Raw genomic sequence first — 12,792 nt, forward strand, 5'->3', positions numbered from 1 at the left:
TTGGGACGTTATCTAAAAACCAAGGCGGCCCAGAATTTGGGATGTTATCTAAAAACCAAAGCGGCCCAGAATTTGGGACATTATCTGAAAAGTAAAGCGGCCCAGAATTTGCGACGTAAATGAAAACACGGGCAGTCTATATGTAAAACTGTGATTAGATTAGAGATAAACTAATGTATCCTGTAACAAAACTGCAATAGCGTATATGTTTTATATTAAAATATATCGCAAAAACGATTATAGATATATGCTACTTGAAAGAAAAAAGTACACCACCACAGAAAGCCAATTCTTACATTCGTGCATAACATGATAATTTATATAAAGTAATTACTCATAGTTTGTAATATCAGTACAGTGTAATACCACATTATATTTTAATGGTAAGGTTGTGGAAAGCAGATCACTCTCTATCTGATCACAATGTTAAAAATGCCTGCACGCTTTTCGACTCGTGTGACGACATATTCATGTGACAGACATGGACCAATCAAAACGCGAGACTGTTATGCGGTTCCATCCCAAAAACCGGGCCTGCGATATGGAGTCTTTCCATCCACCTCCCATTGCTTCAACCGGAGGTGCATGCAATTTATATATATATATATATATATATATATATATATATATATATATATATATATATATATATATATATATTTGCATGCCCGGTAGCTAAATGCTTAGTTACGGCCCTGCGCAAAACCAAAGCCCATGGCCAGTATACAACATTTTTCTGTATGCATTCTTTTCTGTTGCGCACTACTAACACCGTTGAAGCGGTGAGTCTTAGGTCACCTGCGGATACATTAGTCCAATCAATGCGTCTGAACCTGGTGTGTAATCCCAAGGTAACTGCTCACTGTTAACACGTTTGAAGACGTTAATTCACGTTTTAAGTAATACAGTGTCCCCTTCAGACATGTTAAAGCAGAGATTCGGAAATAACATTAAAAACTATGCGCGAGTAAATACCATCCTAACTCCTAAAATTCAAAAAAAAAAAAAAAAAAAAAAGAAAAAAAATAACAATAATATATATATATATATATATATATATATATATATATATATATATATATATATATATATATATATAATTATATAATAATATAATTATATAATTGCATGCCCCGGTCGCTACGATATGGAGTCTTGCATGCCCCGGTTGCTGCGATATGGAGTCTTTCCATCCACCTCCCATTGCTTCAACCGGAGGTGCATGCAATTTATATATATATATATATATATATATATATATATATATATATATATATATATATATATATATATATATATATATATATATATATATATTTCTATGCCCCGGTAGCTAAATGCTTAGTTACGGCTCTGGGCAAAACCAAAGCCCATGGCCAGTATACAATATTTTTCTGTATGCATTCTTTTCTGTTGAGCACTACTGACACCGTTGAGACGGTGAGTCTTAGGTCGCCTGTGGATACATTAGTTCAATCATTGCGTCTGAACCTGGTGTGTAATCGCAGGGTAACTGCTCACTGTTAACACGTTTGAAGACGTTAATTCACGTTTTACTTTAGGTAATACAGTGTCCCCTTCAGACATGTTAAAGGAGAGATTCGGAAATAACATTCAAAACTATGCGCGAGTAAATACCATCCTAACTCCTAACATCCAAAAAAAAAAAAAAAAAAAAAATAACAATAATATATATAATTTATTATTATTTCTTTCTTAGCAAACGCCCTTATCCAGGGCGACTTACAATTGTTACAAGATATCACATTATACAGATGGGTTTTTACTGGAACAATCTAGGTAAAGTACCTTGCTCAAGGGTACAACAGCAGTGTCCCTTACTGGGGAGTGAACTGACAACCCTGCAGTCAGGAGTCCAGAGCCCTAACCACTACGCTACACTCCTATTGCATGCCCCGGTATCTACGATATGCAGTCTTGCAAGCCCGGGTAGCTATGATATGGAGTCTCCATCCACCGGTTGCTTCAACCGGAGGTGCATGCAATTATATATATATATATATATATATATATATATATATATATATATATATATATATATATATATATATATATATTACTATGCCCCGGTAGCTAAATGCTTAGTTACGGCTCTGGGCAAAACCAAAGCCCATGGCCAGTATACAATATTTTTCTGTATGCATTCTTTTCTGTTGAGCACTACTGACACCGTTGAAACGGTAAGTCTTAGGTCGCCTGTGGATACATTAGTCCAGAGGTTCCCAAACTTTTGATTGCCGCGTACCCCCTTCCAGACCTATCACCTGTCTGCGTACCCCATAGCATTCAGATTTATATGCTCATGTTGTTTTTAATATATGCTTTCATAACACATATTATACACACACAATAATATACTTACAATATAAATGACTATAATAATATAATTACGGCTTCTGATTTTAGGGTTTAACCGATAAAACACCCCTGATACACAAAAAAACACTGGAAATATACTCAATTCACATAACTCAAAAACCTAATACATAAAAAACAAACTACCTTTCCCTAACTTGTATTGATTAGTTCTGAATACTTTCTCGACTGGAGGCTTGTTCGCGGGATTTAAAGCTATATTACAGTTACGATACGTAGGATTTAAAACAGATTTGCAAATTGTGGCGAAATGTAAAAAAAAATGCCTAAACACAAAAACCCCAGAAGAATGTGTTCATGACCACAGGGATTTCGTTGTGGAAGACAACAAAGGAAAGAAGGTACAAAGTGTGGTACTGTACAGTTACTACATTGTGACAGAAAAAAAAAGCATTTTGTAAAGTACAGTAACAGAAAACAATAATTTCATACAGTACATAAAATCGAAAGCTCTGAAAAAACGATTTACATAAAAATCGAAAATAGCTCATAATAAGCACCAAAAAAATGTAATTAATAAAAAACTAAAAACATACGTCATAAATATAATACATTTAATACGCGTTGTGCAGTTATTGGTGGTGAGAGTTCTGTACGTCACTGTCCCTATGTATCTTTGTTCTCATTGTTACCACTTGGAGGTTTGCAATAAACGAGCACACCACAGCGTTGATCCCAAGTGTCCCGCTGCTGCGACATTGTCTTGCACGGCTCTCTGTTTGTTTCTCCATTTCACGGCAGAAATTAAAAGGAATTTCCAATGCGTTTTAAAGTTTTGTGTGAGTATGACAAGTCTTATGAAAATGCAAAAAAAAAAAAAAAACTAAAAAAAAAATGTTCGCCATTACATAATTTGTCACGCGTACCCCCTAAACACTTCTCCCCAGGGGTACGCGTACCACAGTTTGGGAACCTCTCCATTAGTCCAATCAATGCGTCTGAACCTGGTGTGTAATCCCAGGTAACTGCTCACTGTTAACATGTTTGAAGACGTTAAATCACGTTTTAAGTAATACAGTGTCCCCTTCAGACATGTTAAAGGAGAGATTCGGAAATAACTTTCAAAACTATGCGCGAGTAAATACCATCCTAACTCCTAACATCCAAAAAAAAAAAAAAGAAAAGAAAAAAATAACAAATATATATATATATATATATATATATATATATATATATATATATATATATATATATTATTTATTATTATTTCTTTCTTAGCAGACACCCTTATCCAGGGCGACTTACAATTGTTACAAGATATCACATTATACATTATTTCACATTATTTTACATACAATTACCCATTTTACACAGTTGGGTTTTCACTGGAGCAATGTAGGTAAAGTACCTTGCCGAAGGGTACAACAGCAGTGTCCCCTACTGGGGATTAAACTCACAACCCTGCAGTAAGGAGTCCAGAGCCCTAACCACTACGCTACACTCCTATTGCATGCCCCGGTATCTACGATATGGAGTCTTGCATGCCCCGGTAGCTATGATATGGAGTCTCTTCATCCACCTCCGGTTGCTTCACCTCCGGTTATATATATATTTGTATACCCCGGTAGCTAAATGCTTAGTTATGGCTCTGGGCAAAACCAAAGCCCATGGCCAGTATACAATATTTTTCTGTATGCATTCTATTCTGTTGATCACTACTGACACCGTTGAAACGGTGAGTCTTAGGTCGCCTGTGGATACATTAGTCCAATCAATGCGTCTGAACCTGCTGTGTAATCCCAGGGTAACTGCTCACTGTTAACACGTTTGAAGACGTTAAATCACGTTTTAAGTAATACAGTGTCCCCTTCAGACATGTTAAAGGAGAGATTCGGAAATAACATTCAAAACTATGCGCGAGTAAATACCATCCTAACTCTTAACATCCAAAAAAAAAATAAAAATAAATAAATAACAATAATATATATTATTATATCTTTGCAAACGCCCTTATCCAGGGCGACTTACAATTGTTACAATATATCACATTATACATTATACAGATATCACATTATTTTACTTACAATTACCCATTTTACACAGTTGGGTTTTTACTGGAGCAATCTAGGTAAAGTACCTTGCTCAAGGGTACAACACCAGTGTCCCTTACTGGGGATTGAACTCACAACCCTGCAGACAGGAGTCCAGAGCCCTAACCACTACGCTACACTCCTATTGCATGCCCCGGTTCCTACGATATGGAGTCTTGCATGCCCCGGTAGCTGCGATATGGAGTCTTTCCATCCACCTCCGGTTGCTTCAACCGGAGGTGCATGCAATTTATATATATATATATATATATATATATATATATATATATATATATATATATATATATATATATATATATATATATATTTCTATGCCCCGGTAGCTAAATGCTTAGTTACGGCTCTGGGCAAAACCAAAGCCCATGGCCAGTATACAATATTTTTCTTGTTGCATTCTTTTCTGTTGAGCACTAATCAATGCGTCTGAACCTGATGTGTAATCCCTAGGTAACTGCTCACTGTAATTGTTTGCCACAAAGGTCAGTGGTGTCTGGGATTACGCAAGCACAGAAGACGTGACATTGCTAAAATTCCCAAAACACTGTCAGCAAGGAACGAAGAAACAGGTTTGTAATAAGGAAGACCCTTTAAATAACCCTCCCAAAGGAAATGCATATACAAAACCATCGTCAAAGAGGAGATAAAACAAGTCCATTGACCTAAACTGTCTCCATAGCACGGGGAACAAGTTTAAACTGTCGTTGTGAAACATTGAGGAGCACAAAGTTCATACGAAGTTTCTAGTATTACGACAACACGAAGCTTCTAGTATTACGACATTGAAGAAGTCGTTTCTGTAAGTGAATGAGGTAAGAACCAAGAGAAGTGTTATTCATTTATAAGTGCTCTCTCAAGTTACGGGATTCAGAGGTTGTTTACTGATGAAAAAAACGAAAGTGGGATATATTGAAGCTGCAGTTGATAGTAAATGTGTACTTGCAATGAAGAATGATCGTGGTTAAGACGTGAGCTGTTTTGTATTACTGTACATGTGGGTGTTAGGAGTATGTATCGTAATTGCACAAGTGGAACTGTACTGTGTCTTGTAATTAGTTAAACTAAAACATTATTCCCAACCCTCTGATACGTCTAACCACGGTCAGTTTACCAAATAAGTCTAGGAAATGCCAATTGTTTTCACAATATTTCAGTTTTAGATCCCAAATTCATTTTCTGAAGGAGTCTAATAATAGCTGGATGAAAGCCTACTCCAGTAAAGTATTAGGGCAAGGGCGTTTATGCTGAAGTATCCAATGCGTACAGTTCACATTGTCAGGCAGCTTTAAACCCTTTTTTTGAAAACACGACAGTAGCCTGCTACACATTAATACGCTTTGTTTCTTGTCATTGAGCTCTGGTGTTTTTTCCTTATGGAGGCCACCTTCAGTCAACTACATCAGAACACTCCAATTGTCTATTGCTGATTTAAGATTTGGTTTATTTATTTAATAAAATGAACTGTGCTACTGCAGCATTTTACTCCAGTATTTTGCTGTAAACACTATACTTTAAAGTGGTAATTTGCTGTAAATGCATTTTTATTATACAGCAGTAAACTATAGTGGCCATACTTAGTACTGTAGTCTACTATAACCTCCTTGAATAATGCATACTTCAAAGTGGTTATAGAAATTTTCAGAATTTACTATAGCATACTTTCAAGGAGGTGTAATTGCCAGTAGTATTTACTACAGTCACTGTATGTTATACAGTATTTTAAAAAAGCATTTACAGCAAATGTGCTCATTAACAATATAATCCTGTATTAAAATATGTGTTTTAAAAAAGTTGCAATAATTTAAAGTTGTGTGAAGTTTAGATTTTATTTTTCATAGAACATAATCCTGAATAAGGGACACTGCAATCACCACAGAGAGCATAGGGAAACTAGTACCTCTTCTTCAGACCTTCATAGCTGATAGCTTCTTTTTTTGTACTAATTGTTACTCACATGGGACTGTAAGGATGTAACATTTTATTTACAAATTCGTCCCTCGCTGAAGCTGGTGTTTGTGAAAGTTTAACTAACTGACCAGGGGCAGGGAAAAGCTAATAAAGGGAATGAAAATTGATTATACCATACTACACCTCTTTTTAATAGCCAAAGACAAGCCAGTTAACATCTTTTCTTTGAAATCTGGTGAGGACACATGGTGAGGACTGTTAAGATGGAGCAGGACTGTCAAGTCGGAAAACCCATGCCTGCAGCTGATCCCAATCTGACAAGCCCAGACAATCATCATGACCTCACTGCCAGTGCAAGAGAGGAAGTGGAAAGCACCAAGGAGAACGAGGGTGATTCCACACACATGGACCAGAGCAATGCCCAAGAGAAGCCAGTCATGAAAACTAAGATGGAACCCTCCTCCACAAAACTGTGTGGGTACATGAACAAACTGGGGGGGGGGGGGGGGGCCTTGAAGGCCTGGAAAGCCCGCTGGTTTGTTTTCGAAGAGAAGTGCCAGCTGTACTACTACAGAACGTCACAGGACGTCAATCCCTTGGGAAGCATTGACCTGGCTAACGCTACCTTTGGCTATCCGGCTCAAGCTCAGGAAGGGACCTTTCAAATTCAAATCCCAGGACGGGTTGTTGTGCTGAAGGTATGTCTTTTTAAAATTAAAGCAATAGGAAATCCCCTAATCTGTGAAGGTACGTGAAGCAGTAACAAGCCAGCCAATAAAACTTAATAATATACATCTTGCACTTCCATTCGTTGAGTAGAACACACAGGTGCAGTTCTGAGTTGAAACAAACACAAGTTACAGCAAACATGTATTTTCATTAACAAAAAAAAACACTGTTTGTGCCTATACTGATGTCTTAATTAAGTTATTTTGTTAGATACAACCGCTTTGGTTGAGGATACACTAATCAGTTTCCACTTACTGTCATTTTTTTTCAAATAACCTTAAACGATGTATCATTTTAAGAAAGTGCCCTTGTGCAATACCAAGGGTTCTCTTATAAATTTAACCACAGTAAATTTAACGCAGGAATTTAGCATTTTTCCCATGGTTCTACAATGCATTTACTGTAGTTTACCATGGTTTATTAATTTGAAAGAAAAACATAAAAAAGCCAGACTGGAATTTGCTAAAATGCATATTGACAAGCCACAATCCTTCTGGGAGAATGTCCTTTCGACAGATGAGTTAAAATTGGAGCTTTTTGGCAAGTCACCTCAGCTCTATGTTCACGGACGAAAAAATGAAGCTTTCAAAGAAAAGAACACTCTACCTACAGTGAAACATGGAGGAGGCTTGGTTATGTTTTGGGGCTGCTTTGCATGCGCCTGGCACAGGGCACAATGAAATCTCAAGACTATCAAGTCATTCTGGAGCGAAATGTACTGCCCAGTGTCAGAAAGCTCTGTCTCAGTCACAGATCATGGGTCCTCCAACAGGATAATGACCCAAAACACACAACTAAAAGCACCCAAGAATGGATAAGAACAAAACATTGGACTATTCTGAAGTGGCCTTCTATGAGTCCTGATCTGAATCCTATTGAACATCAATGGAAAGAGCTGAAACTTGCAGTCTGGAGAAGGCACCCATCAAACCTGAGACAGCTGGAGCAGTTTGCTCAGGAAGAGTTGGCCAAACTACCTGTTAACAGGTGCAGAAGTCTCATTGAGAGCTACAGAAAAAATTTGATTGCAGTGATTGCCTCTAAAGGTTGTGGAACAAAATATTAGGTTAGCGGTCCCATCATTTTTGTCCATGCCATTTTCATTTGTTTTCTTATTTACAATATTATGTTGAATAAAAAATCAAAAGCAAAGTCTGATTTCTATTAAATATGGAATAAACAATGGTGGATGCCAATTACTTTTGTCAGTTTCAAGTTATTTCAGAGAAAATTGTGCATTCTTCGTTTTTTGTGGAGGGGTAGCAACAAATTTGAGCACGTCTGTATATAAATGTAATTTATACACGCATACAATTACATTAAATTAGCCATTGTATGGTCTCATGTTATGCTTTACCTAAAATAAATACATTCATCCTAAACTGGTATAGAAATGTATTCCCTGTATCTACTGGCATACATTTCATCAAATGCTCTTGTCAAATGCTCTTGGTTGTGAACACAAAAATAAGCATTACTGTTCTAGCCTTGTTGTTCTCAGTCTTTAAAATGTATATTAACAATCTAACAGCTTGCAGCTAACATGCTTAACACTGTGCGTAATAATGATCTACGGATAAGCTTGATCAATTATGAAAGAGATTGTTGAATTAATTTGAAGCAGTAGCAATTTTATATATAATGTATGTTCCGTTCTAATATCCCAATATATAGTCACTTATAAGTTACGTTGCAGTACTCCACACCATTCTTCCCATGGCCTGAACTCAGAATAAACTGTCCAGCTAACAAGTTATAAATTGTTCATTGGCTATGAAAGAAGGGATTCTTACTAACTTTTCACTTGTAATCTTACATGAGCATCATCCAGCCAGTTGTGCAAGAAAAGGCTCTGATTGTTGTATGATAATGTGGGGGAGGAATGTATCCAAAGAAAAGACAAAAACTTAGTGTATGGTGTATTGAGGGTTTAGTAAGTTGAAGGTAAGAGATTAAACTTCAAAGTATATTGAATTTGGTATTTGACTGCATTGTGACCACTTTAAAATCCACAGCCTTCCTTTATAGTTTGAGTTAAGCGAACAGAGCAAGGCTATCATTTTAATCTTTTTTTTTTCTTATAAAGCTATAAAATAGCAGCTCTGTAAGTGTTTGCTGTAAAAAGGTTGTCAGTATAACAAAGGGAATCCTTTTCAGATGCTGCTTTGATAATACACAATAGCATCCCCCAAGCAGGTTTCCCTACATCTAAAATTTTTGCAATGATAAAAATGGATTACTGTGAAGGAATGGTTTGCAGTGTGCAGGTGTAGTGATGATGCAGTGCTCCAGAACAAACACACACAAGACAGTTCACAATTAACAGCTCTTTATTTTCAGCTGGGTTGCGTGCCAACAACACTTTAAATAATAAGCATGGGCTCTACACATCAATGTGTATTGCGCCATGCAAAAGGAGGGTTACAGTCCCGAAATAATAAAAACACTTTTTAAACACACAATACACAGACACAGACATGTCTCCTGACAGTGGGTGCTCTAGTGCAAGTGAATGGTGAAAGACAAACACAGAGGTAACAGTAGGTCAGTGTAGTCCAGGGTTTGGTGCTGGCGTGCAGCGACAGCTCCCGGTTCGTGTTAGCCGTCTAGCCAAACAAACAATGACAGTTAGCTGACAAACAAACAAAACACAAAACACTCACAGTACTTTTAATTCTCCTGTGCATACGGTCCTTATAGTTTAACCATCAAAACTAAGGAACAGATCACTGGGGCCACTTCCCCTTAAAACCCTCCGTCATGCCCTCTTTCGGTGGCGCGGCCAATCACGTCTCCTCCAATCCGTGACTGACACATCACCTACCGCATTAAGGCGCTGACTTCAGGTATCGTGGCCCCACCCCCTTCCTGAATGTCTGGCTTCCGACTGACCCTGGAATGAACTGCAAAAACATCCATTCTGGGGCACTCTGTTCTGGTTATACAGCGCCCTCAGAGATTGAGAGGGAGATTGTTGACGAGGATTCATTCATTCTCTGTCACAATTACCAACCATTTTTATTAGTGGGGCTTGCGAAGCAAGAGTCCCCACTTTAAATCTTCAACGTACTTCTTCTTATTCTTTGGCACGCTACTCCTCTTACACCGTTTAAGCTAGAAACGCCGTTCAAACTTTAAAATGTGTAGACCGGTCTGGAATAGTGTGCTTGTATACAACTTTTTGATATCTTTTATACTTTTTAAACTATTAAGCTTTTTATCCTTTTTTTGTCCATCTTCATTCACTTTAATGGGACTTTTTTCAACATTCTAAAGCTCCCCATTGTTTAAAAACTCCCAGACTTCCAACATTCTATTTACTGTAAACGATGTAACTTTTGACACAAATCAGCTACTTTGACCACTTTCCCAACAAGTAAGACCAAAAGTTAGAGGGTATGAGATATTTCTCTACTTCTCTGCTATTCAAATCTGAAATCAAAACATAAATAACTTTTACCAATCAAGAGGTACACCTGTTTTAGTAACCGCACCAACTAAAATTCTCTAACTTTTTATAAACTGCCATTTTGACCACTTTCCCAACAAATTAGACAACTACTTAGAGCAAATGAAATCTTCCTCTACTTCTCAGCTATTCAAATATGAAATCAAAACAGGAATGGCGTCTACCAATCAAGAGGTACAACTGTTTTAGTAACCACATCAACTTCTTTCAGTAGGCTACTTCCCACTGTTGAATTAACTGTCATAGAACTTTGAGAAATATCAAATTCTAGCACATTCTAAGCATGAGGCAATTAATAAACAATGTGACTTTCAGCTGATGAGACAAATCAGCTACTTTAACGACTTTCCCAATAAAGCAAGCCCCACAACTTGTAAAGTTACCATCTAGTTTGTTTTGTTTTTGTTTTACAGGCATTAAACAGCCAAGCCATGCTGTATTGGTTGCAGCAGCTGCAAATAAAACAGTGGCAGCACAATACCAGCCTGGTGAAAATACCTGCAGAGCCCTCCACTACCTTCACACAGCTCTGCCAGCTGCCTTCTGCACCTTGGGAAGGTAAGCTCACTGACAGCCCAGTTTTAATTCTAGCTCAAGTCGACCAAATTGTGTGTGGGGTGGGGTTCTTCAGTTTGTGATCTGATGGAGAAAAGGGTTCCAGGGTAGATGCTGTGTGCATGCAAAACAAAACAGCTGAACCAGAATAACCCAATTTAAATTATTTATTCTAAACGCTTACAAAGTGTTGCCATACTCTTGTAACCACCACATATTTTTTTCATGTTTTGCCCTTTATTGTAATTATATCTAAGATATGTTCATGAGGTGTAATGTGAAGCAAGAAATGCAATGCTTTAATTAGGTGAGGTAACAAAAGTACCAGGACTTTGTTTATTGTGTCTGGTGTCAAATATCTTAATGAATTCAAACAATCAAAAATGATGATCATACAGGAGAATGTTGGTGCTGTGTGGTGGAAATAACTCAAAATAACAAAAGGGTGATTTCAATTCTGCCCCATACCCATGCTGAGAATGTTCACAGTGAGACCGTCTCATTTCTGCCGATGACTCGCCGGCTCTGTTGTGCTTGAAGCCTTGAAGCAGGCTTAGTTGCTGAGAACACAAACATAGTAACTAGACAGGGATTCACTTTGTGATGTTATCTTCTGCCTTGTTTCCATTTTTATAACAACATCGTTGTGTGGAGGTGACTCTGGCTGTTCATCTGTCCATCTGTATGTCACACCTGTCTAATTTTGGTTAAACTAGGTGTACACATTCTGTGGTAATATTTATTGTGCGTCCATTCATGTCTTGTGACTTTTCAGGAAACTGCATTGCCATTTCATAATGCTTATGTCATGGTCATGAATTTACAGTCATGGTGGGGAATGTATGTTAATGAAATACTTGGTTCATACTTGGATTCAGGTTAACCAAATTGGGTTAATATTGCTCCCTCCCAATGCTATTTTATTTATTTTTTCTCAATTTACTGCTGTGATAATAAAATTGTCAATTTTTATATTTTACAGTCCTTTTGCCTGTCCAAACTACTCACAAGACAAGCTGTAAAAATGTCTTAACAACACCAGATTTAAATACCACTGAACTCTTAACAACACCCAGTAGACTCACAGTATTTTAGATCTGGTGCTGTTTTAGACTAGGTACTGTATACAGTTTAAAGCTGGCAAGATGTATAATCACCTCCGTATGTATAATAAAATAGACCCAGTATTTACAGCTGACTCTTGTCTTCTGGTATAAGAATGACATATACTTTTAACCTGTACTTTCTTAAGACAGCAGCTTAAACAACACAGCCCGCAAACACCGTTTCTGACAGCTGTTGTGAGTGAGACTCTCTAATGTTGCCAGAAACTTTCCCAAGCAAAAGGTGCAGGGAAGGAAATTTTCATTTCACTAAAACATACATATATCTACAGCTTTTGGAAATACGGAGAATGGAACCAAATAATACATTTGTATATCTAATCATTTAATTATATTTACTCCATGAAGTCCAGCAAGTAAGTACAAATGTTGTTTGAAGGGATGGGCAGTTGAGATGCTTGTGCTCTTTTTCAGGAAGGACAGAGGACTTCCTCCCAGCAGTAAAGACCCCCCAAGGGCCTAGTCGGAGAAGCCGCAGCCTGTCTGCCAGACAAGCACCCCATCACAGAGATACAGTAAGACACTACCTGCATACCTTGTTTTTTATGTGCCTCTTAATGGG

Source organism: Acipenser ruthenus, chromosome 6, assembly GCF_902713425.1.
Source record: "Acipenser ruthenus chromosome 6, fAciRut3.2 maternal haplotype, whole genome shotgun sequence".
Taxonomy (NCBI): domain Eukaryota; kingdom Metazoa; phylum Chordata; class Actinopteri; order Acipenseriformes; family Acipenseridae; genus Acipenser; species Acipenser ruthenus.